Source organism: Balaenoptera borealis (assembly GCF_965194805.1).
Source record: "Balaenoptera borealis genome assembly, chromosome: 18".
Taxonomy (NCBI): Eukaryota; Metazoa; Chordata; class Mammalia; order Artiodactyla; family Balaenopteridae; genus Balaenoptera; species Balaenoptera borealis.
The window spans coordinates 23263077-23288174 of NC_138877.1; the positions used below are offsets into that span (position 1 = coordinate 23263077).

General features: G+C 34.8%; 1 protein-coding gene and 1 long non-coding RNA gene across 7 annotated transcripts in view; one reads left to right on the forward strand and one right to left on the reverse strand.

The window, feature by feature from the left end:
* Nucleotides 1-25098, forward strand: part of TSC22D1 (TSC22 domain family member 1) — a 129439-nt gene that overhangs the window by 5279 nt on the left and 99062 nt on the right. The window lies entirely within an intron of this gene.
* LOC309615763 lies at nucleotides 351-25098 on the reverse strand. Its single transcript, XR_014237059.1, has 2 exons — nucleotides 8440-25098; nucleotides 351-8267 (listed from the first exon to the last, which is right to left on the reverse strand). It is a non-coding gene; the product is annotated as an uncharacterized lncRNA (long non-coding RNA).

Here is a 25098-nt window from a genome sequence, read left to right on the forward strand (position 1 = left end):
ACATAAAGCCTAAAGTACATTATTAAACCAGCGTTTAAACTTTCTTTTTCTTTTTTTTTTTTTTAAACCAGCGTTTTCTTAATTGGATTGGAAATAATGTGATAATCATGTTTATTGAATCAGATTGTGTCTTTGAAGCTGGCTAGCTAGAAAAGTTGTGAAATCTCTCATGCTACTACATGGCTTTAAACTAAGTTGATTTTTAAAGGAATGTTCTTTTCACAGATTTGCCAGTCTGTGACTAACCTTGATCAGAATAATATAGGAGTTATGACAAAGGCTATTCATTTTCACTGTGGAACTTTGAATAAGCTTGAAAGATACTTAATTATTTTAGTATTAGTTGGAGATTTTTGTGATTGAACTTTTATCAAACCAGTTGGAACATTTACGTTCGAAATGTATATCTGTGGTTTTCCCTTTGGAAATACTGAGCATATTTCAAAAGAATTGCAGTTTTAGAAAAACAAAGGCCTAATGTTTCAGTGAGGTTTTCATGTTTTTTTTTTTTTTAGTTACTTAAAAGATATAAGGTAAAGGCATGATTAATTGAAATAATTTAAAGTCTTGTCTTTCAAGATTTTTATTATTTTTCTAAGTCATATAATTAAAATCTCGTTACCTAGCCAAATGTATTCTGTATCATGTGTACAAAACTGTACATTAAAAGATAGACCTCTTCTAGGAGGTGGTTTCCTTAATAGTCCTATTATAATTATTGTTAAACCTTTAAACGTATCAAATCATACTAATACTTATCTGTAATTTTAAAAAATTATTTACCCCAAATATTAATATGTTCTAAATTTAAAGGGTGTGATCTGAGTAAAGCCCATGGGTACATTATGTGGATGCTAAATTTAGAGAAATAAAAGATGGGTCAGATACACAAATGAAAACCACATATTTTGAATTCAAACCTGCCATGATTTTTGCTAATTACTGTTTGTGGTCTCCTGGCATGACATTCTCCTTTTTTGTTTTCCTCCTGGTGGTAGGGCATGATAGAGCTTTCCACAACATGCTGTTCCAGATGATTAAAGTCAGGAGACTTTACAGCTAGGTTTTTAACTGTAGAGATAGAGTCCCCATTTGAGATATTACTACAAAATTAATTTTTCCATATAGTAACTGAGAGGAAGATTAATTAGGGGCAAATTATGTAGGAAGGTTTGAAATTAAAGGGACAAAAACAGATACTGAGAAATATGATTAAATATTGGTATGAAGTAACTTGAGTTGACTGTACCTGTTTGAATGAACTACATATTTGAGCCTTTGTTAACATCAAAGTCAAGTCGTCAAAACCAGAAAATTTTTTTTCAGAGGTATCCTTTAAATTCTGAAAAATCAAAATGACCCCTAAAATACCTGTAAAGGTCAGATAGGGTAAATTTGTATATTTTTTTCTTTGTGTTTTCCTGCAGATTATTTCCTTTATCACTGTAGTTTGGAAAAAGAAATGTGTTTCATTTAAATTGGTTCTTGGAAGGGAATTTGAGAATATCTGCAAGAGAAAAAAGTGATAATGAGTTTCTATTTATTTTTTTAAAATGTTAATGGTTAAAAAAATTCTTTTTACTTTTCCTTCCCATATTAGTTTCTGCGTCACTTGCGTCTTCTGGGCTTGGTCACCTATTAGTCTCCCATGGGAGAAAAGAGTACATTGTAATTTCAGTATTATGACTTAGAAAACACGTTAACAATAAAACTTTTGGATGGTAGGACAAATGAAGATTCGTTGTTCTTTAGTCATCTTTTGAAATAATATTCTAACACTTTAAATTTTAAAATATTTCTAACACGTGGAAAATGCTTTCAGTTGGCTACTGGTAGAGACTGTGAAGATTAGAAACATGGATCAGGCATTAAGATTATGTATCTAGTTTTTTAAAAATCATTCTCATTAAAAAGTTCTTAATGTCTCACGTTAGCCTTTAATGTGAACTTATTTTACAACACAGGGAAGAGACAGGTATTTCACACTGATATATAGTCTTTAGTGTTTTGTGATTGTTAATACAGCCTCTTCTGTGAAATTAATTGGTCAAACTTCTATTCATCCTTCAAGGCTCAGCTCAGATGTTCCCTCTGAAGCAGTCTCTTCACCCAGGGAATGTTGTTTCCTTAGCCCTTTTTAGTGTTCCTCTATTCAAGGCACTGCACACATTCAGTTTGAATTATGTTTACCCATTTTCCCCACAAGACTGTGGGTTCCTCAAGGGCAAGAGCTAAATCTTTTTTGAACGGATTAATGAGCAGACCTTTCTCTGCTTTTTTATCATGATTTAAAATTTGTATTGTCTCTCACCTTAAGCACAACTGTTCAGGTTGTAGGATCATATAATTAAATGCAACAAAGTGAAAAGAAATGAATGAAAATACTTGCTTTTTCTACCTCTTTTGCCTTTTCATACCTTGAGGTGAATTGATATCTATCTTTAAATACAGTGCCTGTTATACAGTTGGCCCTCATATTTATTAAAGAGGAATGAGTTTTCTTATCAAGTAGGAGTAATACTCATTTTACCTACTTCTTAGGATGGTAGCATCAGATAAAATACTTTAACTGTAAAATACTAAATTATAAGTTTTAATTTTTATTTAGGTTGTACCTGCACAGTTTAAAGAGCCAAATAGTTTACATGGTTATCAAAACAAACAAAAACTTCCTGCGTGCTTCATTTCTGAGAAGCAATCACTTTCACCTCTTAGATAATGACTGTGATATTTACCTCCTAGTCTCTAACTGCTTGTATTGCTACTAGATGTGCAACATAGCCAGGTGGTTAGGAGCATGGACCCTGGAATTAGACTGCTTAGGTCTGATCCATCCTCTCTTGTTAACTAGCTGCTTAACCTCTCTGGGCCTCAGTTTGCTCATTTTAAAAAGTGAGGAAAATAGTACCTACCTCATAGGGTTGTTATAAGAATTCAATGAATTTGCAAAGCCCTTAGAACTGTTTCTAACTCATATGCCCTATATGTGTGTGTTAAATAAAATACTCCTTACTTTTTTAAAAAAATACATTTCTTTCTTTCTTTATTTTTGGCTGCATTGGGTCTTCGTTGCTGTGCGCGGGCTTTCCTTAGTCGCGGTGCTCGGGCTTCTCATCGCCGTGGCTTCTCTTGTTGCGGAGCCGGGCTCTAGGCACGCGGGCTCAGTAGTTGTGGCTCGCGGGCTCTAGAGCGCAGCCTCAGTAGTTGTGGTACACGGGCTTAGTTGCTCCGTGGCATGTGGGATCTTCCCGGACCAGGGCTCAAACCCGTGTCCCCTGCATTGGCAGGTGGATTCTTAGCCACTGCGCCACCAGGAAAGTCCATCCTTGCTTTTGTTTTTGGCTTTATTAACTTCCTGGGTAGAAAATGAAGATTAACTTTGTCATGACCTACTCAGCTGGTCCTCTTACCTCCTGGTCCCCCCTCCTCTTAATAGTTATGATTGCATCACTATTGATTATTCAGTGTTCTTGTAAAATATGATTACTTTTCCTATCCTATCTAATGTCCTGCACTCGCCTCCCTCCTCCCACCCCAGCCATCTAGTATGTGTGATACATTTATATATATATTTCTGTATACTATTTAGCATTTAGAAATGTTAGTGGGTTCCCCCACCCCAAGTTTTCATCTGTCGTCATCTGTTCCCTCCAAGTTGCCTTTCTCCCCATTTTTGTATGTTTTGGGCTTAACCTTTTATGATAGAACCTTTCCTCAGATGTCTGGCAATTCTTGGTCCTCTGCTTGTACTTAAGCATAGGAGACTAAATAGCTGATAAGAAGTTCTCAATGTGACTTGCTGACTGTTAGCTTTACCATAGGATGATTTGGCTGGAATTCATTGTCTCCACCCACCCTGCCCCCCCTTAGTTTTCTCTGTAGTAATCACTGACTCATCATTTCATCAAATGTCCCTTGAGATGTTCAGACATATCAGGTACTGTTATCAATTTTATCTTCCTGAGGAAGTCTCTCTCATATTTCTCTGAGCTTCATTCTGGACTGATTGCCTTTTAGACTTGGTATGCAACTATTAGTATTTGTGGGATTCCTTTCACTGTCTTCTGTGGTTGGATCTCCATTTTCCAGTGACTCATGTCATTATTCATTCTTGGCTCACTTGATGTTTTAAAATGGCTTTTGCTTACCCTGTTACTTGTTTGATTCTTTGGTTAGGTAAAGAATACTGGATTGGAAATTGTATTATTTTATAATTTTGCTCCATGGCTTTCTAGCTTCCACGTTGCTTTTGAGAAGTTTGAAGCCATTCTCATTCCTTATATATATTACATGTGACCTGTGTGTATGTGTTTTGTTTTTTCTTTTTTTCCCCTGTACTCTTGTTTATTCTCTCTTTCCATCCCTTCTCTCTTTCTTTAAATCTCTGAAAGCTTTTAAAATTGTATCTGTTTTTAGTGTTCTGAAATTTTACGATGATGGGTTCTTATGTGGGTTTTGTTTCATTCAGGGTGCTGAGTACTGGTGTCCCCTTTCAGTCTGGAAACATCTTTTAATTCTGGGACTTTTTCTTGAATGAGGTTGTTGATTATTTCTTTCCAATTTCTTTTTTCTTTCTCAAACTCCTTTTATTGGGATAACGGACCTTCTTGACCAGTCTTCTAATTTTCCCATATTTTCTTTCCTATTTGCCATCTCTTTTTCTTTACTTCTATTGAGTTTCCATCTATTATCATGTATTTGATTTCCAAGAGCTTTTGTCTTTGGTCCTTTTAAATAATATCTGTCCTGTTCTAGTAGCAATAGTACTTTCTCTTAGCTGTTTGATCTCTGTGTGATCTTTGTCCTCCAGTTTTTGCTTTCTTAGTTTTTATTTGTTCGGTCTTTATCTTTTGTGCTATAGCCTTTCCGTAGATGGTGGTTGTGTGTGAGAGTAGGGGAGTAAAATGCTGATTCAAAATTCTGAGAGTCTCGTTAGCTTTGCTTTATGGTCACCTGGCCGAGCATCCCCGTATATGTCTCTTCACTCAGTCAGCTTGTTTTCAGTATGTTCTCCTGCATACTGTTGTGCCTCATTTCCTCAGTCCTGGGATCTTGTGTTTTATATTCACCAGACAATATATTTTCAGTTTTTTGTTGGGGCTGGGGAGGGGCAGTTGGGATTTGTGGGGCTGGTTGCTTCTTAAATAGACTTTTAAACAATCTTCCTTATTTTAGCACTCTCTCTCTCCCACATCCCACTTCAGATGTATGTGGTACTGCCAATTCCTGAGTCTTTTGGGGATTTTACAGTTTAAATTGAGTTTGTTCTTGGCTTTCCCCACTGTTTGCTAAAGATTTGATTTCCTAGTGTTTGCTAAATAAGTCATTTGTCACTCAACCATCTGCTTTCCAGCTTCCAAATTTTTGTTGCTATTGTCTTTTCCACCCGTTCTCTCAGTTTTTGTGGGTTTATGGCTTTATATCTTAAAAAATTCCTTTTCTGTCATTTTAGTGGGGTTTTTAGGAAAGGAGTGTAAAATAGATGTGCATTTAACATTACACATCTATTTCAGTTGTAGAATACTGCACTGTTAAATGTAAAGAATGATACTAATTTTAACAATTCATGCTCCAAGATTTGATCTATAACTAGTACGTAAATTTTGAGTGGAATTGCTTGGCTTATATTCAGCAGAAATAATAATGGCATATAACTTGGTAGTTCAATTCACAGAAGTGATCAAGAATGTTAGGATTAGATTCAGTTAATATTTGTTGTCACATTTAACCACTCAACAACCTTGTGAATTAAGTTTTTTTCTAATTTACTGGTGAATAGACTGAAGCTTATTTAGTTTATTAGAGAAGCCAAGTAAGCAGTGTCAGGTTATATACATAACAGTAAAGTTATATACATAACAGTAAACAGTAGGATTAAAAGCCATTTTTCCAATTCAAAATCTGGTGCTGTTTCTACTACTCATAAAGCCAACAAAGAGGTAAGGGTGATGCCCATAAGTAATAATAGAGTGGCTGAAAACCCGAAAAAGGGCAGGCTTTACTGACTTGTGTATTAGTACAAATAATGGGATTGTCATAGAACGTACCAACATTTACCTATGAGCCCTTGGTGAGAAAAAAGTGGGTAAAGTCGTAAGAGTGGTGTACCTGGGATACAGTAGACAGACATGTTAAATGAATTAATTTTAACATTTTTTGGGGAAGTTGTATGAAAATTATCTTTTCAGGAAAACCATTTTAATTTTCTAATAATTTAAATTCTGTCTTTGTAACATTGACTTCAGAATTGCAAAACATGTAGATTTTATTTCTTACTTAGAAAGTTCAATTTAAAAATATGAAACTGCAGAGCATGCTCTTTTCTGGTGCGACAGTATCAGAACCCTGGTTGGTGTTTGCCGTGTCACCGTGTCGTTAGGTTTTAATATGTCATGGTAAGAATACGCTTTAATGGCTTATTAAAAGAAATTACATGAGGGAAAAAAAATGATAAAGGATGTTTACATTATTTGAAAAGAATGATCTATAATGTCTTGGATTCCAGGTTGACTTTTTTCCTAGTCTCACATATATTCAAATGCCCCACTCTCCCCAACCCTTCACTTCTTCCTTACTAGTCAGCTTGACCTGAAAATCTTACTTGACCTTTCAGTCTCAATAGGTCTAGTTGATCTTTGTTTTCCTTCCTTGAAACACCCACTCTCTTTTGCTTTCAGTGATACCCTGCATAGTTTCTTCCCACCTTTCTGGCCACTCCTTTTCATTCTCCTTCAGTTCAGCTCCTCTGTCAGACTCTCAACATTGGAGTTTGTTTGGATTTGAGTCCTCTTCCCACCTACTGCCTTTTCCCTTTTCCCTAGGTAATCTGCTGTTCCACGGTCTGTATGCTCTCAACTCCTGAATGCATATCATAGCCCACACTTCTCTTCTTAGCTCTAGACTGCTACGGTCCTCTGCCTTCCTGTTATCTCTGCTTATATTCTCACAGCCTCTCAGTCTCAACAGATCATAAACTTAACCTCTTCATTACTTACCCTCTCAAATTTCTCTTTTAGTCATGCTCATTTTAATAAATATTTCTTACTGTAGTTATTCACTTTAGAAACCTGAGTCAATCTTGATAGCTTCCTTTCCCCCACCCTCTGCATTCTGACCATTACATTCTAAATATATCTTGGATTTATCTTTTCTTTCCCCATCTGTGTTGCCACCACTCTAGTCTAAGGTAACACAGTCAGCTCTTAAAGCCCTGCAGTAGCTTCCTCACCAACTTCCTGCATACATTCTTGCCTTTCTCTGATTTTATGTCTTGTAGTCAGAGTGATGTTCTTAAAACGGAAGGCTGTTCAGGTCTCTCACTTGCCCCAAACCCCTGAAGCCTTCCCATTTCTTTTAAGGTAATTACATTTCGCTTTTGCTCACTTCTGGCCTCATATGCCACTTTCCCCCTCACTTTCTGTGTCCCAGCTGCCTCCTTTCGACTCCTTGGGTTGCCATCCTTTCTTGCTCTCTCCTCCAGGCTTTGGCATGCGCTGTGTCACCTTTCCTCCATTCCTCCTTAAGCCTCACTGTCACTTTGAGAGGCCTTCTGTGACATACCAATCTAAACTTAGGTTCTTTGTTAATACTGTTTAAGATCACCTTGTTCTTTTATAGTGCTAGTACAGTTTGTATTGCATAATTAGTTTTTGTTTTTGTGGATTATCTGTTTGATGATTTTAAGCTTCATGAACAGAGATGTTTGGTTTGCTACTATATATCCAAAGTATATTTCAGTGCCTTACAGTAGGTACTCAGTAAAAATCTGCTTAATGGATAACTGAAGAAAAATATTTTTAATACTGGCATAAGTTCAGCTTCTTTTTTTTTTTTTTTTTTTTAAAGATATCTTGATTGATTGATTGCTATGTTGGGTCTTCGTTTCTGTGCTAGGGCTTTCTGCAGTTGCGGCAAGTGGGGGCCACTCTTCATCGCGGTGCGCGGACCTCTCGCTATTGTGGCTTCTCTTGTTGCGGAGCACAGGCTCCAGACGCGCAGGCTCAGTAGTTGTGGCTCACGGGCCCAGTTGCTCTGCGGCATGTGGGATCTTCCCAGACCAGGGCTCGAACCCGTGTCCCCTGCATTAGCAGGCAGATTCTCAACCACTGCGCCACCAGGGAAGCCCAAAGGGTACTCTTGAGCTTCATGGGGATAAGACAGATGAGATAGCATCTTATTTTTCCAGGCATCCCAGATTATTTTTGTAATATCAGGTCACTACTTAAGTTGAGGAACTCTTGATACTCTGTGTACATGCCTGAGTATTCCTTTTTTGAGTAAATTGTAGATGGATGGATTGATTATAAAATTGCTCATTGTTGATAAGATTTCATTCTCTCCCAGCTCACCTAGTTATCTAATTTCTTTGGTTATTAGGGTTAGTGTATATTCACATGGTAACAAACAGCATACTGACTAGTTAGGAACATATAAACGTACAGTTGAAATACTATCTAGCATTAAATTTTTGCTAACACATGGCTATGATAAATTTCTAGTGGTGATAGTAATAAAACCTGCCTCTTGTATGATTGGCGGGGGGCGTTAAACAAAACTCTGAAATAGATTATGTACTCTTGAGTCATAGCAGTCCTAAATTTTTTATTTTTTTATTTTTTAGGACTTTTTTTAAAAAACTTATTTTTGGCTGCGTTGGGTCTTTGTTGTTGCTTGCGGGCTTTCTCTAGTTGCAGCGAGCAGGGGCTACTCTTCGTTGCGGTGCGTGGGCTTCTCATTGCGGTGGCTTCTCTTGTTGCAGAGCACGGGCTCTAGGTGTGTGGACTTCAGTAGTTGTGGCACGTGGGCTCAGTAGTTGTAGCTCACGGGCTCTAGAGCACAGGCTCAGTAGTTGTGGCACATGGGCTTAGTTGCTCCGTGGCATGTGGGATCTTCCTGGACCAGAGCTTGAACCCGTGTCCCCTGCATTGGCAGGCGGATTCTTAACCCCTGAGCCACCAGGGAAGCCCATGTCCTAAAATGGATAGGATGCTTTTGTTCCATTTTCACAGAGGAAGAAACTGAGTCTTGGGTTCATTTATTCAGTCAGTAATTAAATATTGAGTTCCTACCATGTGTTGTATGCTGTTTTTAGCTTTTCATGGACAGACTACAACAATTTAGTAATAATAGTAGTAGTAATAGTTGTAGTAGGAGTAGTTGAAAATTATGGTACTCGTTATATGCTTGTTCTAAGCACTTTATATATATCAACTTGTTTAATTCTCAGAACAACCTTATGAGGTGTAAGTACCATTATTATCCGCATTTTGCAGGTAAAGAAATTGAGGGATAGAATGATTAAGTAATTTATTCAAGGTCACATAGCTAGTAAGTGGGAGCTGGGATTTAAATCAAGTCAGTCTAGGTCTAGATTTTGTGCTCTTAATGACTTCTGTGCTCTGCTGTCTCTGTAGGATATGATCAAAACCAAGGTGTTCTGACTGTTGTTTCCTACATTGGAAGGCACTGGGAGCTACAGATATTTAACTCATTATATCCTCAGATACTCTTGTTTTGATCTTGGAAGTTTGGGTAGGGATGCTACTCTTGTTCTTGTACTCCAGAATGTAAGCTCCTTGAGAGTAAGGATGTTACCCACCTGTTTTTACCTCTGTATTTCCACTGCATGCAGCATAACCTGATTCATAGTGTGTTCTGAAATATTTGTTGAATAAGTGAGTGCAGACATGTGGCAAAAACATACCCCACAATCATCTGGGAAAGGTATATAATTATTGCCAAATACTTTGCCATCCTGTTACATTATTGCATAGCGGTTTTGATAGGAGTAAGGTTCAGTTTTTCTCGGATATGTTACTGTACCTATTACATTAAGTTCTCTGTCTCCCCCTCACTAGCCTATCAGATGGGTATATTTATTGAGTAGGTACTAGGTGTAAATCATTAGATCTAGTAATGGTGTGGGCAAAGATGTAATCTAACATGGTTCTTGTTCTCAAGCAGTGTATGCTACATACACATGGGGAAATTATGAGAGCTAAATAACACTTTTAAACAACATGAAATATGAAATCAAAGAATCAGAAATTTTGAGCTGGAAATCTTGATCCCATTCAACTTTTGGCTTATAGGTAGAGGAACAAGTTCAGAGAGGCTACGTGAATTCCTGACATAGTGCTACAAAACGTTTCTTAGACTGTAACTGGAGCGCTAGCCTCCAAAATGACACAGGAAATTGCATTCAAAGTTCACAGATGGGATAGAATTGACCTTTGGTAGGTTAGGAAAGCAGTGTTGTTTGAACTTACTTTTCAAAAGTCTTGAGTTGAAGGAGAAAGTTTGAGGCAGGAGAGGGTTAATAAAAATGGGAGGAAAAAAGGAGAACAGTCTGGGCCTAAGTAAGGCAACAGTTGGGCTTAATGGAGTAAGTTTGTCTTAAGGAGGTGATAGGAAGTGACTGAAGGTTAAATTGAGGAGTGATTTTTGCCCTCAACACTTGCTAACTAACTGATGTTTAAGGAAAATTAGTATCAAAGGAATCCGTAATCTGGATTGGCGTGGGGGTACGCTTGGAACAGGGAGGAGAACTTAGGAAATTATGTTTTTTCTGTTATTTGTTAACGAATGAAAGAAAGAAATTAGGGGGAGAGTGATTTCCGTTGTAAAATGATTCAGTACAGGAACGCTTTGGTTAGCAAATCTCTCAGTTTATAAAAATACTGTATTCACCTTCCTACCGTCTCCTCCCTTGAAGCAATGTTTTGTTTCTCTTGTGTTGAAAAAGAAAAAAAATAACCTAATTTCCCAGAAAAGCTATTATTTATAGCTGCAATTTTAAAGGTCTGAGGATAAGTGGTTATAACCTTCAGGTAGGATTTTTGGCAATTTAATCTTTTCATAGGGTTTATCTGTGTCTATAATCCAAAGCAGATGTGCCCCAAAAATATTTAGTAGTGAAAAGAAATCCAAGTGAAGGTGAACTAAATATTTAGGATTGGTTCTTTACTTTAGTGATCATAGCTGCTTTCTTTTCATACTAACCAGGTTCCATTGCCAGTCTCTTCCAGGCATTGGAAAGAGGTGGAATTATTTCTTCCTATCTCCTGAGCACTCCTAGGTCTCTACCGAAAGGGAAATGGTATAGATTTATTTAAATGAGAAAAGCATTAATGCTATCATTGACAATAAATGTGAGTAATTTGATTATTTTACTGACATTTAAAGTGCCACAAAACTTACGCCTTTATATGTTGGTGCATTGTTTCATTTTGCTTGCCATTTAAAAAATTCGAGAATATATACATGTATGTGTGGGTACACATACAAAGGAATATAATTTTTTAAAAGGATGTTTTGAAAATGTCCTTAGATTACAGAATCTCCTGGGTATTTGAAAGGATGTAATTTATTGACTGTGTATATGCATAGTACTCTTTATATCCTTAAGGAGAGCCTACGTTGAATTTAAGAATAAGTGTATATGTATATGTACGTATACGTATACATGAAAGGAAAAGATAACAGGTAACAGATTCAATTTATATTACTCTTCTATTTCTGGTCCTTTGTGTCAAGTTTTCTCACTCATTTATAATTTATTGTATCTTAGAGTACTTACATCTATCTTTGTAAGCTTCTTGAAACATTTTAGGGAATGACTTGGGATAGAAAGCCAATAAATGGGAAAAGTATGGCAAGGTAGAATATGGTGTGTCATAAGAGATCTAATAAAGCAGTATTGGGAGACAGAAGGTAAAGATCACATGCTTTTGAGGAGGTGACATTTGAGAGAAGTTTGATAGCCATGGGGATTAGTAAGTCACTTTAGTGGAGAAAACATACCAAGAAGGTTCAAGGTACGGGGAGTATTTATAGAAGAGAACACAGGACATAGTCTAAGTTGGTAAGAGATAGTGTCTGTATACAGGAATGTAGAAGACAAGGCTAACTTTGAAAAGCCTTAATTAAAGGCGGGATTGCGAAGTTTGGACTTAATTGGACTTGGAATGGAGAACGCTTCTTGTTTTTGTATAGTGGCCTTATCAGTGCTGTGTTTTAGGAAAGTGCTGACCTTACTTTGGATGTCTAGTTGCTTCCTTCCTTAATGGGGTATGAGAAGTTCAGTAATTCCTTTTCTGTCACTGGTGGAAATGGAGGCACATTTTCTTTGTGGTTGCAATCTGAGGTAATGGTTTGAACCAGTGACCTTGGCCTCATTAGGAAAGCTAAGAAGGTAAGGACCCAGTCCACACATGGTAGCACTCCACTTATCCAGAGTGGATAACCTAATCCTTCAGACACAGCTCTGGCTTCCAAAACTGCTTGAAATTGCCATCACAAAATAAAGCTATGTTTGTGTGTTTTTTTTCCCTTACTGTTTTTGCATAGCATTTCTGGTCCTTTTTAGACTTTTTTTTCAAGTCTTATGTTTTACTGGCTTTATCATTTTAAAGCAGATGAGGGGAGGGGAAGGGAAAAAAAAGGGGATTCTGAGGCATGTAAGGTGACATTGGGAAAGTAGCAGTTTCTATAGCCTGGCAGCAAGGTACGAGTTAGAAATTTTAAGAAAACCCCAGAGAAATTTGATATGGTATTGAATGTTCACCAGTTGAAAGTTAGATTATGTTTTGTGTATTATTTTAAGGAAGCATGAACACGAATGCGTTCCCAATGGTGTTAACTACTGAGCTATGGATGAGTATAAGGAGACAGTATTTTTAGTTGTCTGCCTCCATTGTATCAGTTAACCATCGACAAATTAATATACTGCTCCATGTTGCTTTTTTCCTATTCTAAAGTAAGGGCAAGTGTTTCACGTTTTCCTAGCTTTCAGGCTGGTAAGATTATTCTGTAAGAAATTCATAATGTGTTATAAATAAATGTTAGACCTTTACAGATAGAAATTACAGAGAATATTTTCAGTAGTAAAATTAAAAGTCCCTAATAGATGCTAAGATTGAAGTAATTATTATTAATGATTTGTAGTTTTAGTGAAATTACTGATGAATAAGTGACATACAGTTACCTGTTCTGTATGAGGTATTGTATAGATACCTACTTATTAGTTATTTTGCTATAATATTATCCCCCCTGAGTTTTTCCTTTGAAATATTTTTATTAATTACCTTTTTCAACACAGTAAATCAAATAATTGTATCAAGGAAAGCTGATTTCTCATTTCAGATGTTTTTAATCTCTTTCTTTAGAAATGGATAACCCAAACCGCTTACTTTCTTTCATAAGGAAGTTTTTGCTTATGCTTAATATAGTTTTGTTTGCTTGGTTGTGTCCTTTTAGACAGTTTTGTTTTGGTATTTTCAACAATGACAAGGATTCTCTTTCTATTGAGGGAAATACTCTCATGTTTTAAAAATTACTTTTGAAAGATGGTATTCAGGGAAACTTACATTAGCCAATTTATTTTGGAAAAAAATGCTGCTTTGTAGTTACCGTTTTTGCTTGGTTTTTGTTTCTTCAAGTGTATTGTTTTGGGTGCAACGTGGTGAGGCGAATTGAGTGAATGCCTAGTTTTGGCTCTAGTGCTGTCTGCTGATCATGTGCTAATGAGCCATCGCACGTCTGGGTCTTTCCTTCTCTTCCTGTTTTAAAAGGCTTGATCACTGTGCAGTTTGTCTTAACTTCTCTTTCAGAGTCAAGCGTGGTGCCATGTCTTGCCTTTGGTGGATGTTCCATAATATCATAGAATCTTGAAATGAGGGATTTGACTGATTCCTAAGCTGTTCTTTATCTTCATTGTGTTATTCTCCTCTTTGGGGATCCACCAAACATTATTTACCAGTTATTCTCTGATATGACATCAGGATTTATATGTTTGTACACTGGATATATTTTATTATTAGGAATTTTACCTATTTTGAGGTTCCAGGGAGGAAGGGTGGATCCAGAATGAGGAGGTAGGGTAAGTCCAAACTAGGTATCGTAACTAGCTTTCTGCCTCCATTCTTGAATCCCATAATAATAAACCACGAAACTGCATCCCAGTCCTTTTAGGAACAAGTATATTTAATGCTTATTGAAGGTAAATAATATTTGGATTAGCAACTTCTTTAACTCTTTTTTGTAAATTTGTATAAGATTGATGATAAATTCATAGGGGACCTGAGGATTATATAACAGATGATTCTAAGATTTCTTTCAGTGTATTACTGGCTGATATATTACTATGGGTAAAATATTGTCAAGTAGCTTGGTCACGTAACTACTAAGTGATGGAGCTAGTATTCTAGTAGGTGATTTGATTCCAAAGGTTGTACCACTCGGCTCTCTGTATCCCTGGGTTCTGCATCCATGGATTCAACCATTCTCTGGTTGGTTGAATCTGAGGATGCGGAATCCACAGATGGGAAGGGCCAATAGTATTGATACTACTGGATTTGGTATCCACAGGTGGTCCTGGAACCAATTTCCCTGTGGATACTGAGCGATGACTGTATTCTTAAGCATTTTGGAGGTTGCCATGGCCCACTGATAAAGCAGCAAGAGGTGAGAGTGGACAACTATAAAAAACAGTCTTAGCCTACGAGTATGGAGCCATTTGGCCTTATACACTTCTCGTTGGTTCCTCATTATAGAGTGGTACAGTGACTGGTGTTCCTAATGATGATCCTCTCAATCTGAATTTAGTTATTTTTTCTTGATACATTTTGAAAGCATTTTTTATTCAAAATGATTAAATTTTCCAAGTTTTTGCTGAAGAATAAACTTTTAATTTGGAAAATCTGCTTAAGTGGCATCCAATTTCTGAATAATAAATTGATAACAGAGATAGTTTTATGACATGAACATTTCAATAAATCAGACTGGTAGCCTTCCATTGGTCTCAGTGAGCTTTAAGTATTATAAGCTGTTGATACTTAGGTTATTTTTTTTTGTTTGTTTCATGTGATCAAATTACATTACAGTACTTTTTAAAGTAGAAAACTCACTTTAATCAATTCAATCATAATAGCACATTGTGACTCAGATCTTTAATTCTGTACAGTTACAGCTTATATTCACATCACATGCTTATTATTGGAACAAGAAAATGCTAATTTACACGAAGGTTTTTATAGTAAGTTGAAAAACAGGATTAATCTAGTCTTTTCGCTCATTAACCTAGAAGGGGAAGTGTATTTTTTTAAATCTAAGACAATTGTATTACTTATTAATTCAAAGTTTTTATAGTAAAGCTGCTTTCCTTAATTTTTATTATATTTTTCCTGATTCATTTACAAACATTGGAACTACAGAAAGAAGCAATTGGAATTTTTTTTGAATTGTAGTTAACAGTAAAGATTTATCTTAAAAGATATAGTAGCTTAATTAATCATTTAATAGTAATGTAGTATAAATCTTACATGTTCCATAATTTTACTTTCCAGTAATATAAAATAGCCAAAAGCTGCTGAAAGTCAGTAATTTTCACATCTTACACAGTTGATTTCATTTCTAGACTTTTTACTTACTGATACGCTTTCAACAGCCTAAACCTGCCACTCTTCCCAATCCATGAGACGGTCACATTGAAGAGAGAATGTTTTAAAGTGAGGTTACCATTGTGAGATGGATAGGCTAACTAACAGACTCTGGGGTTTTTTTTTATGTAAAGGTTTAGTTATGTTTCCAGTTATATTCAGATTCTTAGCCCACGAGGATCTACCAGTAGCTTCAGTTAGCTTTTTAAGAAATCGATCCAATATGCAAAAGCAAAAACAAGTAGACACATTGGCCTAACAAAAACCTAGTTGTGCTATATTTGGGCTTATGAATATGTGACCTAAATGCCATTGATACCAATGGTGTGAGTTAGAGGCTCAAAACATGAATAAGGGAGAAAAAACAGAGAAATAGAAAGGTGGTAGAAGACCATTAAAGGGGATGGTAGGGAAAGAGGAGGATCTGGTGATAGTCATAATTTATTAAACAGTTTTGTTGCCTGCGTCTGTAAATCTAGCTGTATAAAGTATTTTAGAAAAATTACCTAAACTAGTTAAGCAATTGTGTGTTAGCCCAGAAGGCTTTTTATATTTACAGTATTTCTTTTCTTTTTTGGTATTGTGATGGTTTATTTATTTAAGAAATATTTATTAAATGCTTGTTATGTATGTTAACACTGAGCAAAGGTACTCAGGATGCAAAGAAAAAAAGTCATGATTTTGGTCTTAAAGAGTTTTGTCTAGTACCCTGAAGAAATATCCTAATATCTTGATATATCTTCTGAATTATCCCAAGTTATATTATGCTTAGTTATTCTGTGTGTGATATGCATGACAGCTTTTTTATTCACACAAGTTGATTAATCTAGGCTGTAGACTAATGAGCATAGAGCATAATGAGGTAGAGTTTAATGAGCATTAGCCTTGGCATCCGATGTGGTGTCTGATCTTGTTTATGCTACCTCTTCATTGTATGACCTTTGTAAATGTACATGTAAGCCCAATTTCCTTACCTGTTAAATGGGAGTAATAGCTATCCTTACACTGTTGTTGGGAGGATTAAAGGAGATAAAGTAATGCACCTAGCTCAGTTCTTAGTTTTGTAAACGGTGGCTGCTCTTATTGTGCCGAATAAGAACGATTCCATTCCTTTCTTACCCGCTGTAAATTAAAACTAAACGCTCGTCTACATATTTAGAGACTGTCTCCCTACTATAGCCTTCGAAACAAGTGATTCTGCACCTTTGTGACATTTTTGGTTGTAGCCTTTTTCACCTTGGACCCCATAAGAGAATTAATGCCTACAGGAAAAGAGTGACTACTTTCTCAGTTCTCTTAAGAATAATGTATATCTAGTATCACCATTCCAGATGCATAAGAGAGTAGTGAATGTGTTACATATAGTGGAAGCATCAGGGATGAATTCTTTTGCTGAATCCCAGGATGCTAGTACTATATCTGACTATTGGAGAAGTGCTTCAAACTTCTGAAAGTTATGGAAGTAAAAGTTGTTACAAAGCACACTTTCCTCTTTCTTAATGGGGGCAGGGAATATGTAGAAGGAATGTAGTGTCATGTGGCAGTTTGTTGATACTCCAAAATGCAACCATTTCCCTAATCAAATGATTCTGAAACTCTTTCATTGTAAAGATTGTTTTAGACAGGCATAATGCCCTGAAGACCCATCTGTTCCGTACTCGGTCCCATATGGGACTGAACACTTACCTCCTTAGAATGAATGGAGTTAATCAGTTTATTTTAAATAAGATAATGAGTCAGTACCTGGTTTTTAAGTTTCAAAGATTCATTGAACTGGATTTTGAAATCTAGTTTAAAAGTTTCAAAACAAGTGTTTTGGGAATACTAGTTCTTCAAGTAAAAAAAAAAAAAAAATAGTTCTAGAGCCCAAGAATTTGGGGGAATGCTTTTTGACATATACATCTTGGAGATGGACATTGCATTTTAGTTTATTGAAGATTGAGAAATTCCGCAGAAGGGAGACAGTTTTACTTATTGACTCCAACTCTTTTGAACATATAGCACCTATTAATGTCCTGTAGACCCAGTGTTTTTTGGAATACACTTCGGGAAATATTGATCTGCTTCATTTTATATGTGAGAAATATTCTGGGTCGTATAGCTAAGTGATGGCAGGCCTCAACTGGATCCCATCTCTACATTTATTATTCTACGTGAACAGTTCTTTTTCTGCTATACCACCATATTTTCTGTAAGTATTTGATTTATATTAGAACTAAAAATATAATTGTTGTCATGTGAAAGTATATACCATCTGGCAGAAGTTTAAGAACATATTTTGAGAAGTATAGCACTGACATATTTGCAGCCTCATTTAATTGGCCCTGTCATTGTGAATGGTTTGCAGATCTTAGGGATGGCCTTCATATGAGTTTAGTATATTCCTGGGGGAAATCTAGTTAACTCCACAAACATTCAAAGATAGGGAAGCTAATCAGAATTTGTTCTACGCTTTGATTAGTAAAATATAGAAATTTTACTAACTTTGTTTTTCTTATGCTTTAGAGTTAAAGCTTGACATTGCTAACAAAGTAAAGGAGCCAATTAAACATTCTCATCTCCCATTTATCCATTTCCTATGTTACACTTATTTGAGCAATGGAATAAGAAAGGAGTACCGAAAGGGATGTCAAATTCTGAGAAAAATTGAAGTCTTCTGGGGACTAAAAGGATTTATCAAAGGGGTGAAAAGAATGGATATTGGAGATGTTCCTGAAGATGTATTAGTAGATTAAGGTATTTTTGGCTCTTTGGGGAATGTCTTTGAAGATAGACCACCATAAAACTGCAGGAAGTCAGAACTTTTAAAGTGTTAATACTAGCTGCATTCGGCAGTATCAGAGATTTGATTCAAGTTTTGAAGGAAGAACGGAAAAAGGTTTTTTTCCTACTCAGAAATACTATAATCTGGTGTTCTGAGTAAAATTTAAAGGAGTGCCTTATTAAAACATGTGAACATACATGAATTTCATTTCTTCGAGGAGGTATGTCCACATTTGTCGTTTTCTCACTTGCTAAATTGAAAACTTGAGTTCTGGTAGTAGTGGCAGTTTCAAGGCCTTAACCCAAGATCTGTGATGGCTTTTACAAAGTTGTGTTGATAGCCCATACGATGTTAACTAAACTTCATATATCTGTTTTATATCAAATCATATTTCTTAAATTGTTGATTGTTGATGGTGGTGATATTCTTTTCCCTTCGTACCTTTTCACCATTTTCTTTTTGGCAGTACTTTCCTTTTCAAGACCTGGATGTGACTGTAAAATCTTATTTACAAAATGTTTGGAAAGTAGAATCGGCTGTTAAAGCTGTGAATGGTTGGTAAAATGCCAGGATTAAAGGTTTTTTTCCAGGATTTAAATTTAGTATAGCATATCAGGTTAGGCATTTTTTATTTTTCTGGTTTGTAGTTTCATTACTGTGTAGATATTAACTACCTGATGAGTATTTGACAAACACAGGCTTTCTTAATTTCTGATGGTTTACTGACATGGGCCCTGAAGTTCAGGATGCCCTCTCTCTAAGACTTATGGATGTGTTGGCCTTATGACTTTTTTTTTGTCACTGCAAGCTCAATGGCCAGACAAGTTATATAAATTAGAATAGGGTAGATTAAAGGTGTTATTTGTAATTAGATATTTGTCCTGTCTTTTCAAAAGCCTACCCCATTTTATTGATAAAGAATTTGAAAGCATCCTGTTCTTGTATAAAGTGTTGAGTGCTTCTGATATCATACTTACATTGAGATGAGTGTATTTATATTGATTTTTATTAGACTCAGGTTGGGATGAGGAAGGGAAGGACCTTCCTTTGATTTTGTCTTTATGTACAGAAGAATTTGAGTAGATATACTGAAAGCTATCTGTAAATAATTTTTAAAATATATTAAAATTTAGGACAACTACAGCGTCCATACAGAGAATTATATACTCTGTAACAAACTAAAGACTGTTCTCTGGGTAGCAGAATTGAGCTCTGAATTAGTAGAGAATAAAATCCAATTTGTTATTGCTAGATCATTATTCTAATCATGCTCATAACGGAAATGATGACTTAAATTATATAATTTTATATAATTTTTAAAGTACATTAAGATAATTGAACTCATTAAACTCTTTGAGATTTTTATACATTTAAGAGAGTATCCTATATATTTATTTGTTAGGCAGGTCAATAGATATGTGTGACATATAAACTAGAAATTAAAATTCTGCATTTTGCTTTTTTGTAGATACTTTAAAGATGAGAGAAAAAAAATAAAGATGAGAGGAATTTTGGATTACCTTTTCAACAAAGTTTTAGATACAGGTCTTTCAGTTTCCATAGAAACATCTGTTGTTCCTAGATATTTATGTTGCTGATATTGAGTTTTGCTATATTTTATTTCTAACTCTTATTGCCTTGTCAAACTTTCCTGGGTTGATAGAAATGGCAAAGCAAATAACTGTCAACTGATCTATGTTTAAATGAAATAGAAGGAGAGAATTTTAGAATTCTACTTAAAACATTTATTCTAGCACTTTATCATATACTAAGTATTTTGAAAGAAAATAATTGTTAATCAAAATAATATGATTTGGAAAAGTATAAAATTAGTGAAAACTCAGGATCTTGGAGACAAACTGGTTTTCAGTTTCCTGCTCTACAGCCTACTAGGTGTGTGATCTTAGCCGAGTTACTTTACTACTTTGTGCCTTAGTTTCCTTATTGGTAAAATTGTGATGATTGTACTGTATATGTCATTGAGTTATTGTGAGGATCGAATGAGGCAATATATATATATAATGCATAATATATTGCCGTATACTAAGCTCTCAATAAATGTTAACAAAATAAAATGAAAGTTTATGAATATTGTAACTGATTTTATAAGTGAAGGTATATTATTTGGGAGTTTTATAATTTGATTTTTAGCAAAAAAGTGTTAGAGGGATATTTATGGTGCTATACATTGTTTCTTATGAAAGTTTTTAAAGAAAATGAACAGAAATTTTTATTCCTTCCATTTTTATTATGCAGGAATAAAAATTCATACATGGTAATTTATTTTTATTTTTTTAATGGAGTATAGTTGCTTTACAATGTTGTGTTAGTTTCTGCTGTACAGCGAAGTAAATCAGCTATATGTACACATGTATCCCCTCCCTGTTGGACCCCCGACCCCTCCCACCCCTGCCAATCCCCCCCCATCTAGGTCACCACAGAGCATCTAGCTGAGCTCCCTGTGCTATATACAACAGGTTCCCACCAGCTAACTATTTTACACATAGTAGTGTGTATACATACATGGTAATTTAAATTTGAAGACTTCTGGTTTTTTAGCCACTTACTCTGTTATATGTTTGCTTTAGTCTAAAGTTAATTTCCATGCTAGTTTAACATAAACATAATTCAGTTTTTCTCTTTGTAGGAGAGAAGATATTTTTTGATCTCTCATACTTTTTTCTGAATTAAAGTTCTCCGTATAGAGAACTATTTATCAAAGAAATTAAAAAGCATAAGCAAGACTGTCACCATCTGATTACTTTTCTGATATTAGTACAGAACATAATGCTGTCTGTCATTTCCACTAGAATTAGTTTTTAAAGAAAGAGTGAACTTTCTATCAATAAAAATTGTAGATTTATATTTCTTCTCAATGAACATTCCATAGGTACGTCACATTATTCAGAACCTTTTGTTTTATATTTTTAACTTTATTTTAAAATAAATTTAGACTTAACAAAAAGTTGCAAAAATAGTACAGAGTTCCCATATACCTTCACCCAGCTTTTCCTAATATTCATAGGACAAATATAGAAATCAGGAATTAACATTAATACTAACCAATCTGTAAGCTTATTTGCATTTTGACCATTGTCCATTAAATCATCTTTTTTTGGTCCAGGATCCTATCTGGAATTTCACAGTGTACTTAATTGTCATGTCTCTTTAGCCTCCTTCAATCTGGGCTAGTTCTTAATTCTCTTTGCCTTTTGTAACCTTGACAATTTTGAAGAGTACTAGCTAGTTTGAATATTACTTAACTTGTGTGTCTGATGTTCTCTCATGGTCAGATTGAGAATTATATATTTTTGGAAAAGATTCCACTGAAGTGATGTTATGTCTGTATCAGTGCATTATATCAGGAGTTACATGATACCGATTTGTCCATTACTGGTGGCGATAAAAGATAATTTGGTTAAGGAGGTGACTGCCAGGTTTCTACACTGTTGATTTACTCTTTTTCCCTTTGTAAATAATAAGTGTCTTTGGGGAGATATTTTAAGACTATGTAAATACTGTTTCTCAAAATACTTCCATTAATTTTAACATAAAATTATGTTCACTAAGGTTTTCTTTGTTTCAAAGAATGGAGCCTTTTTCATTCAAAGGAGGCAGTGGTCAGTTTAAATGTTTCTGTGTTTAGTCATCTTGACCCTGAAGTTGCCTTTTTAAAGGCAACTTGATTCTGAATTTTTTTTTATAGTCGATATATATTTTTATGATTGCCTTTTATATTTTATTCTATAGAGCATTAACTACTCTAAAAATGTATTGTGCATTTTCTTTTTTTTTACCTGTTTTACTTCCTCATCTTATAGTCAGTGGAACATGAGGGCACAATTGGATTAGCTATTTTTTTCTTTTCTATCTTTTAACAAACACTTGACATTTAAACCTAGTGGAGTAACTTGAATCCCAATAATATTTCGGGATAGTATCTTTTCCAAAAGGATGAAGAGAAAATATATTGGTAAATCTTGGAATTTGGTTAGATATTTCTTAAAACAATCTAATATTGTGTTTATTTTAGTGTTTATAAGGTGTATCCCGTTTGACAATATATACAAGGTTGTGGTTTAGATAGAACCTTTTCCTCCAGAGTCAATACAATACTGTGGCTAATTAATTCTAAGCAAGCTGGGCTTTGTTTGTCTTGTCTGCTTCTTGACAAGATCTCTCACTTTTTAAAATTGAAAAATTGAAATTGGATGTTCTGGCAATATCCGGTTTTTTTTTTTTTTTTTTTTTTTTTTTACTAATTTTAGGTCTGGAAAACAACATTAGAAAATCTATAATGGGTGTTGTAATTTAGCTAAAATTTGTGTCACCTCAGGATAATACCTTTGACGTTTCTGCTGATCATACTTAGAAATTAATCCTAGAAGCTGATGACCCCCAAAAGAGAATCCATGAAACTAATACACTTTCGATAGTTTTTATTTCCTTTAGGATAAGAAAGTTTAACTTTAGGTACCAGCCACTTGACAAAATTCTTACTTTTTGTTTTTTGACCAGTAGACTTCGTTCATTTGTAAAACGTTTACTGAATTTATTTAATTCAGTGTGTAGTCTAGGGGCTGGAGATGCAAAGACTCACTGCTTCTCTTAGGGATGTTCTTTCATTTTCTTCTTAATGCCATCTGGGGCTGATCTGGACACTCGGAGGGATTTGTGGGAAATTCTTATTCTTTCTAGAAGTGCCTTACAACTAGTAACAGTGAATGATAAAAGATGAATAAGAAAAAGATATTACTGTGTCCTGCTCCCAGTTTGGAGTAGTAGAATGTTTTGTTTTATAAATAATCTGTAAATCTATAATTTAGTAATTTCGACTTCAGATTGGTCTTCTATAACACAAGTGAATAGAAATCATAGTCTTTGTAGAAGTGTGTTACCTTCTATTTCATTGCTTAAAAATGATCAGGTGTAGCTTTCCCTCTTTCATTGATATTAGAAACGCTTAAAAGTAATAAACAGTATATGCTCATTTAGTAATTTAGTATTGGGAACAAATATCGCACATAGTCTAGTTTGTACATTTCAGGAGAATTTCTCAGAGTGGTATTTATATATAAAATACTTAGATTGTTTCTGATTTGAATGTGACTTGATTTTCAGTAAGAATCTTTAAACTTTTAAGTATTAATGGAAAATACTAAAATCGTAAATGAATAGACCTTCTAACACCTTGTTTGAGTTCCTTTGTGGCATTTCAGCATTGCTGATTTTATTAGCTTTGGTTTGGAATTTCTTCTTTAGTGCTTGAAATGCAGCCCTGCAGTGGAGTAATTTCTTTTTTCCTTCTTGAAACATCACATAGAAGAATGCTGTATACTGAAACAGAATTAGGATAGGTCCTACTATGTCATTCTTGTGAGCCTCCATCAGTAGTAGTCTTGCAAAGGCTGTCCTTTCTTGTTTGAATAATGATCTCATTTTGAAAGTGCCTTTACGTTTTTCTACATAAGTGATATGATACACTGTCTATCTAATCCACAGTCTTCATAGATTATTAACTCCTAGAGATGCAGCTCTCCTCAATGATTCAAAATAATTTCTATTTAGGGAAATTTGTTTAATTTTTTTTTGAGTATGAATATGTTGAATCCACAAGTTTTGGCATACTTCAGGCAAAACAAAGAAGTTATATCCTGAAAGTAATCTGACTTGGGAGAAGTTTATAAGTGGATCTATTATTTCTCCAGCCAACTCTCATATTTAACTTACCCTATAACCTAACCTAAGGACATTTTTTTTTTAAAATCTAAGTTTGTTGCATTTTTAATTTATATACTCTGTGGGGTCTGGTAAATAAATCAAGGGTTTGGAGCTCCTACTGAAGGAGAAATTGTAAACTTAGACCATTATTAATCTGAGCAAGATACGATTTCTTGGGAGTTGTTTTTCATTTTCAAAGTGAAGTGGGCTTCTGAACTTAAATTACCAAGTAATTCTGTTCCATAATGGAATGCTCCCCTTTGCCTGTATTTTCAATCAGACATATTGTTACTAATTAGTATTTAAGAAATGAAGGAAAACTGGGAAATTTGGAAAATCATATCTTGTTTATAGTTTCTGAATATATTTTAAACTGTATCTTAATCAAAGTAGTTAAGTTTTACTTAGATCTCGTTCATTTGGGAGTCTTTAATAATTTTCACGGTTTATATTGAAATATTAGATATGAAAAAGAATGATTTGTCAAGGAAATTGATTAGAAAAGGCTGGAGGATGATTGTTTAATAATTTTAAAGGCACTTTTCTAGCACCTGTTTCCACTGTATAGGTCCAATGAAAATAAATAAAATAGCTCTGATGCATCAATTTTAAGCTCTTTCTCATCTGTTAAAAAGCCACCTCTTAAGAACTCCAGCTGTGGAATACTTTGCTATTCTATTTGTGATTTTTGGACCCTTGCAAATACCTAGTTAGATTGTGTTTCTTGAGATATTCAGTATTCAGATCTTTTTCTTTTTTGTGCTCCTTTCCTCTTGTCATCCCTCATGTTCCTCCTCAATGTGATTATACTGTAGAATACTGTTTAAAGACTTCAGGATTTAAAATCTATTGGAAACTTATAATGGAAAATAGCCGCCACATAGGCTCATAACTTTTGTAGTTATTTATTTGATACCTCATGTTAGATGGCAGTTTCACCCCCTTGACTTCTTTAGATTTGTTTTTTCATTGCTTTCTTTAAATTCTTGAAATTACAGATTTGATGGTTAAATTTGTAGGTTTTCTTTTCTTAGTCCAAACTGTTTACATTTTTCACTTGTAGAGACTTGAATATATTCCTAAAGTACAGAAGGGTTATTAGCTCATTCCTTCATCTTCAGGCTTTAAAAAAAACATTTAGTCTAACTATTGTTAGGTAATGGAATAACCATTCCT